The sequence below is a fragment of the Coptis chinensis genome, chromosome 6 (assembly GCF_015680905.1).
Source record: "Coptis chinensis isolate HL-2020 chromosome 6, ASM1568090v1, whole genome shotgun sequence".
Lineage (NCBI taxonomy): Eukaryota > Viridiplantae > Streptophyta > Magnoliopsida > Ranunculales > Ranunculaceae > Coptis > Coptis chinensis.
This window is the reverse complement of record NC_141461.1, coordinates 9,808,428-9,824,195: the sequence shown is the minus strand read 5'-3', so window position 1 is coordinate 9,824,195 and position 15,768 is coordinate 9,808,428. Positions and strand designations below refer to the sequence as shown.

At 35.3% G+C, this 15,768-nt stretch overlaps 1 long non-coding RNA gene and 1 pseudogene across 1 annotated transcript; one reads left to right on the top strand and one right to left on the bottom strand.

Annotated features, from left to right (window-relative positions):
• Nucleotides 1–1,845: 1,845 nt before the first annotated feature.
• LOC147491360 (uncharacterized) lies at nt 1,846–2,911 on the top strand. Its single transcript, XR_015198898.1, has 2 exons — nt 1,846–2,286; nt 2,448–2,911. It is a non-coding gene; the product is annotated as an uncharacterized LOC147491360 (long non-coding RNA).
• An 11,476-nt stretch (nt 2,912–14,387) lies between these two features.
• On the bottom strand, nt 14,388–15,469 carry LOC147491359 (mechanosensitive ion channel protein 1, mitochondrial pseudogene; annotated as a pseudogene).
• Nucleotides 15,470–15,768: the final 299 nt, after the last annotated feature.

The following is a 15,768-nucleotide window of genomic DNA, read 5'->3' as shown; positions in this document are numbered from 1 at the left end:
TATCAATGTCCGCTATTTCTGAACTTTTTCCTTGCTTGTAACACACGTATTTATTTCTTACACATTCACCATATTTCTTCCTATCAGACCAACTACGAACACTAAATCCAGCGACTTTGGCATAATTATTGTAGAAACTGTAGACATCATCAAGTGAGTCAAACTCTTGTCCTATTTTAGGTTTGGCATCATTTGATACTTGGGGATTGTAAACCTTATTAGGTTTCCCATCTACACTCTCACTCTCAATTTCGAAATCCTCATCTTCCATCTCAATGTAACCTGAAAAAAGAAAAGAAAATAAGAAGGTATATCAAACACAAGTTCAAATAAGCGCTATGCAACGTTAAACAATATATATGTATTTTTAATTACGATACTTGATAGTATAAATAAATACAGTACTAGTAACACTTCAAAATGATTAAAATTATATGACACTAAATATTACTAAGGAATAACCAACTCAACCAAAAAAGTATTTTAGTTAGTGTGTGTGTGTGGGGATCTTATCTTGTGCACCATACCATGAAGACAGACACTTGAGAAGGTGACTACGGAACCCAAAATTCTACCAAGGGGCAATGATGTTGGCAAGTTTTAATACGTGAGCCATGGTGGGGAAGAGACTTGTAGTTGTTACTCCTGACATACTAGAGCTAATCTTTAAAACACAAATATAGCACCGACACATTTTCAGATATACGGGGACCTATCCACCTAGCTCGGAAGAATTTTTTTTTTCATTGTTGTTTCATGGTGTCAATCTCCTCAACACTTAAACTTAATCATCCTTTATTAGTTGATACAATTACTCTCTTTTGATTTTGTAAATTAAAATGTTATATCCTAGTTGAGTTCAAATAAAAGATATAGCACTACGTGAAGAATTAAATCAAACAATTCACAATTAAATCAATAAAACCGGTAGCTAGCTAGTTATTCTAAGCATTGACAACTTTTTGTTCTTCACTGTTTTCAATATTGAACAATGTAACCAAGCTATCTTGGCATAACCCATAAAGACCCACTAATGTGTGAACTTTAAACCGGTAACTACTAAAGCAAGTACATGCAAACAATGATGAGCGGTTGGTTTCTTTGAAGATGCAACAATGGATATTGATGTTAGCAAAAAAAAAACTAAACTTACATGTAATCGAGATTAAGAAAGCTTGTATGTGTAAAGCCGATTCGATTTTTTTTTGTTTAGGCTTATAAGATGAGAAAGAGAGAAAAGAGAAACCCTTTTATAAAAGAGAGAGTACAAGGAGGAGAGAGTCGGTAATATTGAGAGAGAATAGGAGAGAGAGTCATGAATGAAGATATGGGAGAAGGAATAGGCGCGAGGTTTGGGGTTTTCTAAAACCCTTCGTGAGTATATTTCGTGAAATTTCACTTTTTTTGTTAAGTCCGTTTTACGGATGTCCGTCCGTGAGCGGGGATATATATATATATATATATATATATATATATATATATATATATATATATATATATATATATATATATATATATATATATTGTTTACGAAATTGAACTTTTAACCCATTTTTTTACCGGTTGGATTTGCAAATTTGATTTTTATAGATGGGAGAGAGTGCTTGAGAATAAAAACATATCTAACAATTCACAATAATTCATTTGATTATAAAAGCTATAAAGAATATAATTTTATCTATCTAATAAAAAGGACAGTGTGGGCCTCCCAAAAGTAATCCTAACCTTTGGATCTAATTTATGATATGGTAGATCTAAAAACTTATGGAGTGTGGGCAGGATAATAAGGGGCAACAAGAGTAGTAGATCATTATTGAATGTATTAGTAATTCAACAAATAAAAATGTTGACTGTTTAATTAGGACCGAGGTGCCCATCTCGCTGCATAGCCTAAGAGATTTCGTACATCACAGTAAATGCCCCCTTTCGGGTGGGCCCGGCAAATACAGGGTCGAATCACTACGCGCTTAATAGGCCCACGCCCCTAACAATCCATCAAATTTGATGCCCCACTAAGGTTACAAGCAGGCGCTACCCAGCTCGGCGAAACTTACTGTGACAAATTGACTTATTTAGTGTCAGAAACACATTCAAGCACCCGATGTGGGACTAAGGTTTCAACTTGCGGAAATCAGGATTTGGAAAACAATCTGAGTAGAAGATTCAAATCGATTGGATTAGAAGAAGAAATTAAGAAGTGGGATTACTTAATTTCATGACAGCAAATGCTACCTTATACATAGTGGGGATATTGACAACATTACCAAAACAGTTTATCAAATCGAAGTATGGATTACTTATACATAGTGGGGGATTTCTTTTGTTCAACTAGTTTAAACTAGATATCTGCTTGTGATTATGGTTATGTTTGTATGTTGCAGTGATCTTTATAGGATATTACTGAAAATTTATAGGATATCACTGAAAATCTAAGTTGTATCATGCAGGCTGTGTCCGGACTCCGGACGAACAGGCATAGAAAGTGGGAAAGCCCCAGTACCCACTCCCAGTGCATTTGGTGCCATGACGAACTTTCTTGTTCCAAAACTGCCATTGGGTTTATCTGGAAATTTACAAAAATGAAGGGATTTGGTGAGGCTTATAATCCCCACAGATCTTCCAGCATGAGTTGCTTCAAAAAAATTCCATCAATATGTTCTGCAAGGTATGAAGAGAATCAATTTCTGTGTACTACTTTTTCTTTTTTGAGATAGTATATCCTGCATGCAGTTGGGGTACATGTTTGATGTCTCTCCAAGTACTTTGAACCTATTTGATGTGTACGTGTTGCCAAACTATTCCATTGAAGGTTTATATGTCTAAGCTAATATGTTTGCGGTCTTGAAACCAAGGTATTAGTATCAAAGATGCCTAATTTACTACATCAATATTTGAAATTAATTTAGGGAAAGTAATGGGTATGGTAGTGTTGGAAGAGTTTACTGATTTCTGAAATGATCCGGATGCCTCCTTGAGGCATATGCCGAGGTGAGGCAGACTTAACGCTATGTTCAGCGGATAAGAAAATTGCGTAATAGTCCGAAAAGTAGACAATGGATTTACATAATTTTCGACTGGTTATCAGTATTGAGTTTAGAGAATGAGAAACCTAACTTCAATGTTGTACTGATGTTATGAAAGAGAAATCACTGATTTTCTTTTCTTTGGTTTTATTAAATATGTTAGAAAACTGTAAATTTATCTAATACTGCTAGTAAGCTGTTTTGTAATGAGTAGTTCCTTAATTATTCTGGAAAGGTTAATTATGTGCATTCTCTTGATACGAGAAGTTAGGACACAGCTTAGCCTGGGCACAGGGTTCAAATTGTTAGTGGGGAATCACTTGACCTCCTTACACTTCATTGGCTTGATTGTTATTGTTTTATTCCTCAAAAAAAAAAAAAAAAAAAAAAAAAATCCTTGATGAGTGTTGATAGCCTTGCGTGAATTTAAACTTATCACTTACGGAACATGTGTAAGACTGGAAGTGATTTAGAATCTGTTATTTGCCTTATTTGTTGAGAATATTCTGCAGGTTCCGTGAATAAGGTCCAATCATATGGAGACTTGGCGCACTGTTTTGATGAAGAGAATATTCCTTTCAGCTTTGCATTTCGGATTAACACAAGATATAAGGTGCATTCTTGTATCATACATGATTTTCTGTTTTTGTGCTTGGTTGCCCATTGATGTTATTGCTCCGTGCACAATGCAATCCGTAACAGTTTAAGCTAGTCTTTGTTATTATTCAGACATCTCTAGTTACTTTCTTTTTGATTGTTCAAAGTCTTCATCCTTAATTATTGGTTCCTGTCCAACATGAGTACTTATTTATACACGGTCCGTGCGGAGTGCAAACGCCACACACGCACAAACTGGGTGCCAATGGGGATGCTATGGATGTAACTGTTGAGGGCTTATATCTGCTGAAAATGGATTTCTCATTAAAACGTTTTCTTAAGGAAATAAACAAGACTCTGTTTTGAGTTAACCTGGGCCACAGACTCTGTTCTTAAAGTATGATCGTCACTCTGATGTACATGGTCATCTTTTTTTGTTAATAGACTTTAATAGTGTTGCATCATCATTGGAACTTCAGAGTTTAATACATACAAGTGAAACGTAACAAAATTCATAACCACATGCTTTTCTTCTAGGGTCTGATTGCTATCCTAGTATCCTAAATGAAGGAGACTGAATATTTAGTGTTTTCTTAAGAAGTATTTTCTGGACACTTTCCTACTCAATGATAAAAGGGTTAGTTGGGAAGGTCTAAGAGGTGCTGTACTATTTGTGTTTAATTCGGTATAGGAAGAAACTGCAATATCTTATGTTTAACGTGTACTGATTGATATCTCAAACAGAGCTCAAATCCACCTTTTACGGCTATTGAGTTGGATCATAGTGATTCTGGAAGAGAAGGGTGTACTGTTACTACTCTTACGGTAACTGCCGAACCTAAGAAATCAGGATTTGAAATATTTCCGGACATGTTCCACAAAATAAATTGAAGATTAAAGATTGCTCTCTGCTTTGCTGCTCATGACTCGGAATTTGAGCGTGGGATTCTCCTCCTCGAGCATCTTCACCACTGTGCTCATTGAAGGCCGACGCTGGGGCATGTAATGGACACATCTTAATGCAACCGAAGACAATGTCTCTGCTTTTACTCTGTCCTTCTCCTCAATGCCAATGCCCTCCCTAAGTTTGTCAAATCGTACATTCGCTGCAAGGCATGATCAAAGGTTGCAAGGCTGACAACAACTATAACAGGAGCAAGATGGTTAAGAAGTGTAAGTTCTAGAACATTTTCTCATTAGATTCAGCTATTCAAACCTTTTGGTGATTCTTTTACTTTATGTAGCTTACGTTTAGCTACTGAAAGTACTAATTATACCAACACTGCCTTGTAAGACTACAACGAGAGTATTTGTTTAGTCCTGTGGAAGCGTATTGAAGTTAGAACATATTCTTTACTGTTTCAATTGAGAGAAATATGAAGTGAACTTCCTTTAGTCTGTCATTTTATCAGCATCCAGTTAGGGTGACAGAGATGTTTTTACAAATTGCTTTTTAGAAATCTTCTCTGCTGTTTCATAATAAACAAATTGCAATTGAAAATGACAAAGTAGAATTAATTGTCCTTATCTTTTCACAACATTTGAATATGGTTGTATGAATTTTCTTTTTCTTTTTCTCTTTTTGTATTCTTTCCCCAATTCATTGGAACTGTATAAATGTGCAGGAACTGTAATTATTGTCAAAAACTTCTTTGGAACAAGTTACGCAAGCCCCTGTGGTTTATTATTACTGTTGATTATTTAAAATGCCTTGTTTTGCTTTCATGCAGGCTGTTTTACGACAGTTCGAGATTCTTTAGGATTAACGTATGATGTGTCCTTTGAATTGAGCCTGTTTGATAGGCTGAAGCTTGGGTGGTATGTGGTATCGGTAACATCAACTCCTGCCAAGGTTTGCACTTATTGCAATTCATAACATTGTTATATTATACCCATTTCCATTTTTCTTTTTTCACTTCACTACTATTTCTAAGGCCTGGTCTTAATTTCAGGTCTACAAATCTGTTGATGCGTGCAAGAACGTTCTTAGAGGTCTGCATAGCAACAAGATCACCCAGAGGGAATTGGACAGGGTTAGTTTTTCTCCATCCACTCGGGAAGTTTTTTCTCCATTCCTTATGTGATGCTAGTTTCAGTTCTGTAGGGGATGGTAGCATCCAAATTAAGGACTGATCAAAATTTTGTTTTCTAATCGTTGAGCATTGTGTTTGAATCCGCTAGGTCTTTTGGTCCTTATATCAATAGAGATGTACTCTCACAGTGCTTCTCTTGCAAATGTTGCAGGCGAAACGAACTCGTCTGATGAGACATGAAGCTGAAACCAAGTCAAACGCTTATTGGCTTGGATTACTCTCTCACTTACAGGCCACTTCTGTTCCAAGGAAGGTATAGGAGATATTCAATGCTCTTTGCTATCTGTGTTTATTTGTATATCATGTTTTGCACTGTTCTAAGGACAATCCATCGATTGAAAGATATAATCTACTTGATGAGGCTCAGACGCCACTTACTTTATAGTTTATATTCTAGGCCTGAACCTTTTCATCCACTCAATTATGTTTATTGTGGTAATGTTATATCTCTCACGATCTCAACTATCCCTTCTGGTCATCTCTTTGGTAGGTTGGTCCTTACTCTTTTAGAATCGTCAAGCATAATTTGACTTCACTTGGAGATTTATTTGTCTATGTTCACGAGCGAATCCTAGCTCTACTTATTCTTGGTTGATCACCTATTGGGGCTATCTCCGATGTACTCCACTCCATCAACATCTCATCTCTGCTACCCAAGTCTGTGGACGTGTTTCTTGGTTGCTAAAACTTATCCTCCATTGTTGCTATCATCTTTACAAAACTTGCTTTCTCAACTTGATTGGAGTTTATCAGTCGACCTCCACTTCAACCATCCATCCTTTGTGCTCCCCCCTTTGCCTTTGTTATTCCCACAAACTCTACCGACTAAACTAGCTGGCATCTAGTAGCTTAGTAGCATAGATTGTAAAATGAAGAAAGTATAAAATTTAGTTTGCCTGCCATACTTATTGTCACTGATCTGTTTGAAAACACGTTTGTGCACTTATACCAGGATATAGCGTGCATTAAAGAAATGCCTTTACTTTACGAAGTTGCTACAATCGAGGATGTATACCTTGCTTATGAATTCTTGAAGGTAGATGAGGATTCTTTGTTTTCATGCATTGGAGTCGCCGGGTCTCAGGCAGGCCTGTTTCCACTAACAGCTACAGAGTTGCATCTCTTTAGCTTAGCCATCATTGGATAAAACTTTGAGTTCTGAATTCAATATATGAATGTTGAACTGACTGAACTGAAAGTTCGAATGAATGTTTGGTGAACTGAGTGAAATTGTTCTGAAGTCTGAACTTAAAACCAGCCACTTCAAATTTTGGTAATCTTACAAAAGTCACCCAAATTTGACTTAATTTCTCCCACTTATTTCAAGAGATGTTAAATTTTAGCAATTTGTTTTTCTGCTACTTAAGTGCTTACTACTTATAAGTTTCTGTAAGTCAAGTTTTCCTACTTACACTTTTGGGCTTTTGGCACTTATAAGTAGCAAAATATACCAAAATAAAGGGTCTACTATTTATAAGTAGCTGAAAAACAAACACTCGAAAAAAAGAAGTGGTCCACCACTTACATTGAGAATAATTAGTAAGCACTTATAAGTAGCAAAAAACAAACTTCCCCTTAATATCTTGAAAATTGTTATTGTTAACGAACAGGGCTAGTACATTGCACGATCCATTCATCTACCAAATTCGGGTAATCTATCACCAATTGCCATCATATATTCAGCTGATTGGGCTTGGTATTTGCTATTTGAAATTATCAAATACAAGCAAGGATTGTAGGGTGTAGTTTTATGTAGAGTAAAATTCGAGTGCACAGCGGTGAGCTGTTTCTCTCAGTTTACTAATCCTATATAAGCGATAAATAGACAAGGTCTTATACACATAGCATCCTGGACCTCTCTTAAGTTTGAGATACAGTTGCACTTATGGAAAATGATCTGGGTGACTTGATCTGCTTGAAATGTGAAACATTATTTGTTCGTTCTCTCTTTTGTGGCAATTTTTTTTCCCTCTTTTCCACTAGTGTCGAATTTGATTGGGCTTTTCCTGAACCCATTCTCATCTATGCATTTGTTTCTACTATCCAGAATCCTTGGAAGAGTTAGAATCGGATAGTGTACATCCCGAAGTTCCCATTGGGCGTGGTCTATCAACAATGATAAGGTCCACGACATGATCTCAGTTTTGTGACACTAACATGGCATTTGGAGGAAATCAGCCTTCCAACACGGAGAGGTAAAGCTTCTCATAGTCTCATAGACATTTGTTAGTGCATAGAATGTTCATGTATGTATTTAGTAGCTCCCTGTAGGAATTTGTAAGTACATACGTTTCTTTTTTTCCAGAATTTGTAGTAATTATTTTATATGGGTGTACTCAGAATATTGCAAAAATTTCGATTTCATTAGAAGGTACTAATGGCCAGAATTGTGTATGTGTACATAGAATCCTGACATGCATACCAGTATATAAAACAAAGTGGGTGCTATATCTCCTGATAGCTGTTTGTAAGTGCAGGACTCGGCCTAGGAAAGTAGAGTGGAGGATTTGCTCTGAGATAATCCTTGTTCGTGGTCAAAGCTTTGTAATTTTTTTTATATAATTCTTCATTCTATTTGTTATTTGATCGAATAAAGTCCGATGAAGGATGATGTATTGCCTACCCATGTATGGCCCGCAGCTGTACCATAAATAAGCCCTTCACCGGTATATATTTCATTTAAATTAATAGAAAGAAATCAGTTCTCTAAACCAATATCAGCAATTCAGCATTGTATCCGAACTTCGAAGCAACTCTTATAATTAATAATTTCTATGCACATATTCATTGTATGTAGCGGAAAATTTTGCGCTTGACCGCTGCCGAGGCTGCTTCGGCAGCAATATAAGTGCAAGACTCATCTTGTGCCAAGCACTCAAGCCTACCAATCGATATGCACCATTCCCTTCTTGGAACCAGAACCACAAATCAGTTATAGAACTAGTAATCGATATGCACCATTCCCTTCTTGGAACCAGAACCACAAATCAGTTATAGAACTAGTAAGACATGAACTTGAAACCATGAACTGACAGGATTTAGGTGCCAACAAATTGAGGAATGGTAAATTTGCATTTGCATCCTCCGATGACTTTGTTAATACCCTATAGTGGTCTGTATGGCCGCTGCAATAGCCACACCAGAATAGTCTAGGCGTCTACGAGCTGTTTTTTTTGGTAACTACGAGCTGTTAAATGGGCTCAAGTAGTATGTGCGTGGATTGCTTGGCAGTTGTGCAACTCAAACAAGTTGGCTTTACATTTTTGACGGAAGGCATATACTTTACAGTAGGCTCTAACTGCACCATTTTAGAGAGAAGTTCCTAGTTCTACCTACTACTATTTTTTTTTGTTTGTGTGATAGTAGGCATGTGGAATGCTATTGTACACCTGTTTTTTCTTAGTTAAGACTTAAGACCTGTATAAATTAATTATCCGTGTCTTCGGCACGATGGCTTTTGATATCAGGCTCATGAAGTTTGTTTACGACTCCGAAAGAAAAGGCTTAAAATTTCTGAGCAAATGGGATTTGGATACACTTACAATAACTTTTAAGGTTGTCATGCTAAGTGTGCGTAAGCTCTATAAACCAAGACAAGTTTCCTTGTCATTATCATTCTGGTCGTCTGGTAGGCGATTCGAAATTCAAGAAAATTCAAGAAAAAAATAAAATTAGTTTTAAAGACCTGGAAGTATTATTTTTGGGTTTTAATACCATTTTGGTTATTTTCATTACTAAAAATCGTTATTTTTTAAAAAAAATCGAATTTGGGGATATGACCCTAGACCCGCGAAACCTTTTTTTTCAGACTTTTCCGTCTTCTCTTTTTTACCCTTTAACTGTTTTTCATAGGAAAAAAAAAAAAACTAACTACTTCACAGTTTCTCTGATTCATATTCTTCACTTAAATTCCTTCTTTTTATTTCTAATTTATTTCTTCTACAATCTCAGTGTTCATAAATTCTGCCAGTACTCCGATATAATAAGGTCAGACTCTTTTCTCAATTTAAAATGCATTATATTGTTATTCACTCATATTTCATATAAGTGCATATTGTGTTGAAATGGAATTGTTTTGAATTGTTAATTCACTCATATTTCATACAGACATAATAAGAACGTTTTTTTCCGTGCAGTTGAAATGGAAAATACTGAGTTGTCTTTGATTTCATATACAAATGATACACATGCAATTCAAAAGGATAATCATGTTTTTGCTATGATATCATATCTGTATGATACACTTATTCGTATTGGGTTGGATTCTCTGAGCTTAGCGACTAAAAGCATAACATATATGATAAATGGAGAGATGTTACCCCATTGGCTTGTAAGCTTTATTTTATTCGTGATGAGAAAAAATCTTCAATTGATACTGATTCAGAGTTAATCATTAGCTTTATTTCTTTGTGCAAAAGGAATTTCCTCTTTTAAGATTTTTGTTGGTTTGGATGACTCAATTCAAAATTTGATTTGTGATGAGGTTGAGAATTGTAGCATGTTGTTTGCACCAACTCCAGAAATATGCAAACCTTTGAAATCTAGTTTGTGGGCAACATTGATTACTGGGGTTGGACAAAAGTTTTTTGGTGGTGTGGTTGAATTTAGAAATATTTTATTGAAATATTGCAATGAGAAAGGATTTGTTTACAAGCTGAGAAAGAATAACCCCTATTTAGTGACGGCGGTTTGTGGTAACTATATGGAGATGGGGTGTCCTTGGAGAATTCGTGCAACTGCGAGGTTTAAGATTACCCAATTATTTGAAATTACTAAAATGGAACCTAATCATACATGTGGTGCTAGTTTTAAGGATTCATTGAATCCTAGGATGACGAGTCAACTTGCGAAGAGTATTATTATTGATCAAGTGAAGGACAACCCGTTGTTGAAACCCAAAGACATAATAAAAGAATTCAAAAGAGATTATGGATTGGATTTGACTTATTATTATGCATACACAGGTAAAGAATTGGCTATGAAGGAGGTATATGGGGATGATGCTTTTTCTTATACACTGTTGGAATGGTATACTGATGCTTTACAGAGAACCAACCCTGGTAGTCATATTCAGTTGGAGTTGGACAAGAATACACGCCAATTTGCTAGACTTTTTATATCATTTGAGGCATGTATTCATGGGTTTAATTATTGCCGTCCTATGGTTTGCTCGGATGACACTTTTTTGAAGGCGAAATACAAGGGTTGTTTGTTATCAGCAACATCGAAAAATGCTGATCAAGGTATGTTCAAAATTCATTTTATAGATGTTTTAGTTAAATAGTATGTGATTTTGCTTTAATATTTGAGCATCAAATTATTTACTTTTTTTTTTTGTGTTGTTACTTAAATGATTGCTACTAAGTATTTCAATTCTTAACTTAGGGATATTTCCATTGGCCTTTGTAATAGTAGTTTCAGAGAGAATGAGCATTAAATTGGGAGTGGTTTTAGAGAATTTGAAGAAGGTTGTTTAAGCCTCAAAGGAGAATTACATTTTTTTTTTTTTTTTTTTTTTTTTTTTTTTTTTTTTTCTGATAGGCATCATGGGCTGGTTACATATATCCCAAAGGTTTTTCTTGATTCATACCATAGTTTCTGCCTTTATCATCTAAAAAAGAATGAAGTATCAAAAGTCTCAAGCATGGATACAAGGCGTTCCTACATTAAGAAGTTGTTTACAGATTGTGCTTATGCTGCAACTCATTATGAATTTGTGAAAGCCATGGAGGTTTTGAGACTTGTTATTAGCAGTGGAGTTTATAATTATTTGAATGATGATGTGCCATTTGAGAATTGGGCTAATGCATATTTATCGGGAAATAGGTACTTATTTCTATTATTGTAATTCTGTTTTTTATACTACTTAATCATGTTAAGTATTGCTATTTGGGTACATTTTAATATTCTACTATTTGATTTTGTTTCTTATTTTTTTTAATTATCTAATTTAATTATTTATTGGTAAAATTTTCTTTTTGAATAAGGTACAGATAGATGTGTTCGAATATTGCTGAATGTTTCAATTCTTGGATCACTGCTGAACGATACATGCCGGTTACATCAATGGTTGATAAAATTCGTATTAAGATTATGGATATGATGTCTAAGCGTCGCGAAAAATGTAGGGGATGGAGTTCTAAGCTGTGTCCTAAAATGGAGAAGGTGTTGGCTCAGAACATTATTGTAGGTCGGACATGGAAAGTGACAAAATCATCTGATTTTGTGTTTTAAGTTCACTCTGAGCGGTCTCACTGTGTTGATTTGAGTTGTTTTAGGTGCAGTTGTGGACGTTGGCTTATTCAAGGGTTCCCTTGTAAGCATGCTTTACAATGCATTTTGAGATTGGTGAAAATGTTTATAAGTTCTGTGATTCCTATTTTTTAGTGAATGCATTTCGTGAGTCGTACTCACATGCCATTGAGCCGGTTCCTGATTATGAGAAGCCGCTAGAGGTGAATAAAGGTGCTCATATTTTGCCCCCTGAAACTAGGAGAACTCCCGTAGAAGGAACAAAAGAATAGAGAGTAAGGGTGCGAAAATTAGGAAGCTTCGCAAGTGCAGTAGGTGCAATCAAAAGGTTTATCATAATCGTGCTACTTGTCCTGTAGAAATATCTTAGTCAATTTATTAACATTTATGTATTATTTGTTCTATTTATTTCTATATGGGATTTGTTATATCAATTGATTGGTGTTATATTATTTTATTATTAAAGTTTGTTTCTTGTTTATGTTCATATACTTTAAGAAAATTACGAGAGTTGTCAAATTTTGGTTACTCTTGACGATGTTAATTTTGAATTACGAATTATTTGCACCAAGACCTGCACAGTGCATTTTAAAATGCAGTGCAAATATTGTAATTTGCATCTTCAAATGCATATCAAAATTTGTGAATTGAAGTATATGGTTTAGGTATTTAGGGTGTAGGGTTCAAAGTAAATGATTTTGGGTTTACTGATTAGGTAGTTTAAGGTTAAGTTTTTAGGGCTTTAGGGTTAAGCTATGAAGTCTTTGCTTTAAAAAATTTACAAAATTTGGGAATCACATTTTAAAATGTGGTTTAGTGTTTTTATATGCACAACAAGAAGCTATGAATTCATTTTAAAATGTGTAGCAAAAAATGTGAATTGTAGAGCATTGTCTAGGCGCTGAAGGGTTTATTGTTTACTAGGTTTAGAGTTTAGGGTCTAGGATTTAGTTGGTTTAGGGTTTAGTGTTTAGGATTTATGGGTGTTTAGTGGGTTTGGGGATTAGTAATGGCTCTGTCATGTTGCTTATCATTTTGAAATGCATAGCTTGTTTTTGACCTCCATTACTTTTGATTTATAGTTTGAATTAGATGTCTTTGAGATAAAGAAAAATAAATGTGAAGCTTTTCAAAGTATTTGCTTGATATTTGTAGGTATTTGTAAGTAAACATGTATAGTTTTAACGTAGCATTGGAATGTAGGATATTTTCTCATTGAGTTAATTGTCTTCTTTGTGTATATTAGCTAGCTATCGTTGGTAGCTTATAGATTATTCAAGAATGCCAACAATTATCTTTTAATTGCAAAAGAAATGCAGCAGATCCTATATAAACAATGATAAAGTCAGAAAGATAGATCAAAAGATTCCCTAGTATAACAGCAAATTGTGTGTTTGTCAGAAGCATCGATGTAGGAATCAAATTTCTAGTGGAACAATTTACAGTAATTCCAAACTTTCAAATTCACATACATTATAAACTAAACTTGAAATCCAAGAATCGCTAATCAATAGGCCATAGTTTTTGCCTTCTTCATCGCGATGTTTGTTAACTAACTCGGGTCACTTTTTTTTCTCTCTCAGAATTCAATCATTTAGTTAGACTGGGAAGAATAACAAAGGCAGATTAACAATCAAGAAATTGGGTCGGGGGAGCATCTTTTTAGAAAAGTTTACAAACAATCAATTATAACCACCTATTTTGCATTTTTAAATGCATATTGCACAAATATAAACCACCAACGTTAAAATACTAATGCATTTTAAAATGTATATGTGACGATGATATGCATTTTTCACAAAATGCATTTTATTATTTAGTAGTTTCAACTTCTTTCAACTATTATGAAATGCAATGAATGAGCTGGTTTAGGGTTTAAGGTGTCTAGAGGTTTAGTGTTTAGGCTTAGGTCTAGTTTATAGGGGTTTAGGATTCATGTCTTAAGGTTTAGGGTTTATGCACTTAGGGTTTAGTGTCTATAGGTTCTTAGGGTTCGAAGCTTAGGGTCTAGTTTATCGGGGTTTAAAGTTTATTATTAGGCCCCAATTTTAGTATGATTTAGGGGTTTAGTGTGTAGAGGTTTAGGATTTAGGCTTAGGGTCTAGTGTCAACAAGTTTAATTTGTGATACACTATATGCAATTTAAAATACAAAGTCATTGTTAGCACTCTAGTAAAAGGCAACAAAAATGAAATATGAGAATGCAAGCCTCCTTATAATGAAGGTGCCGAACCAACATGGGTTTAAAGTACACCAAAAAAAGAAACTGGCCATTGATGCTCCCCTGCTTTTGACTTTTACATTGTGAAGATGCTAACTTCAGCTTGTTCCAAAACAAGCATGCAACACACACCCATCTAAGGAGAGACACATCTAGAAGCAATTTGTTAACTTCTATGACAAGATTTTATCGATTAACAAATTACTGATAGGACAGATCTTGTGCACCGAATGACATGCCATGTTTCTTAATAATCCACACTGCCTCAAGTATAATATCTTATTCTGTAGAATATAACTCAACTTTGCTCATCTATTTAAGATTGCATCCAAGGGGTCACTCGATATGAAGTTTCTATTCCATAAAGGAAACAATAAGGCACCTCCTTCCCCAAGAAAATCTTTGAATTTGATTTTAGCATGGACTTTATCTCATCCGTGATCTGGGGAACCTTTTCCAAACTATCAAACCTTAGAAGAATTTTGGTTACCATAGCATGCCATTCGCTCGAGATTTGTTCACAATGACCTGACTAGAAAATAATGAATTTGGAACTATGCCGGAAATTTTTTCAGCATTCAATAATGATGTAGTAGTAAGACCCATTTCTACCACTTGACCTTCTATCGATCCAAATTTTTATGGTATCACCCAAAGAAAAGGGTTTTGAAAACTGCATGATGGACAACCCACTTAGCACATTGCCTAGGATGTCTAGCAGCAAAAAAATAATGGGAACTCCTCCTATACCACCAACATCAAAATAGATTGCACACGTACCACACCATTATGCCCGCCAAATTTTAAAGCCATCAATCCCAATGTAAATAGGCCCACGGATGAGAGTTTGTCAAGAGCTAGCATCTTTTTCGATCAAGTGCTACTATCTTTCGAGTAGATAAAAACTACTAAATATGTTTGTTTTCCACCGATGGAGAAACCGGACAAATGCAATGATCGGCCGCGCCGCCCGAAGTTTGTCCAATGTGATCGAGATGCAAATGTTGGTTGGAGCAATCATCATGCCTATTCAAGGAGAACGCCATGAAAGTCACAAGATATCGAATGGATCTTCCATGGCACCCCAAAAGCTTTTTTCATAAGGAATTTGTTCTTGAGATAAATTCCCATATAACAATGCAAAGACAGGTCCTTGCATTGAATACTTATGAAATTTCCTCAAAACCCTCTGGCAGCATAACCAACCAAACCAACAATGTACTAGTTAAAGCCAAACCAACAGGCATAACAACATTTTTCAAATAAGGATTAACATCAAGCATATATGTTGAACATGAGGACTAATCACATTCGGACGGTTCCTTAGCGTATTCATTCCAATATAATCCACCGAGTCAACAATAGTCCCCAAAATTTCTTCAAACTATCCACCCCATCACTTCCATTCATTATCGTGAGCTACTAACATTCAATGCCTTCACCACGGAACCATCCCTTTCCCACTGAAAAATGAGGAATAAGCTCGATAACTAGACACCCCATGTACCACAACTAGGATAACCAATAGCCCCAAAGCTGCAACGACTTCAATAACCCATTCTTTTTTCTATCATACCCATTG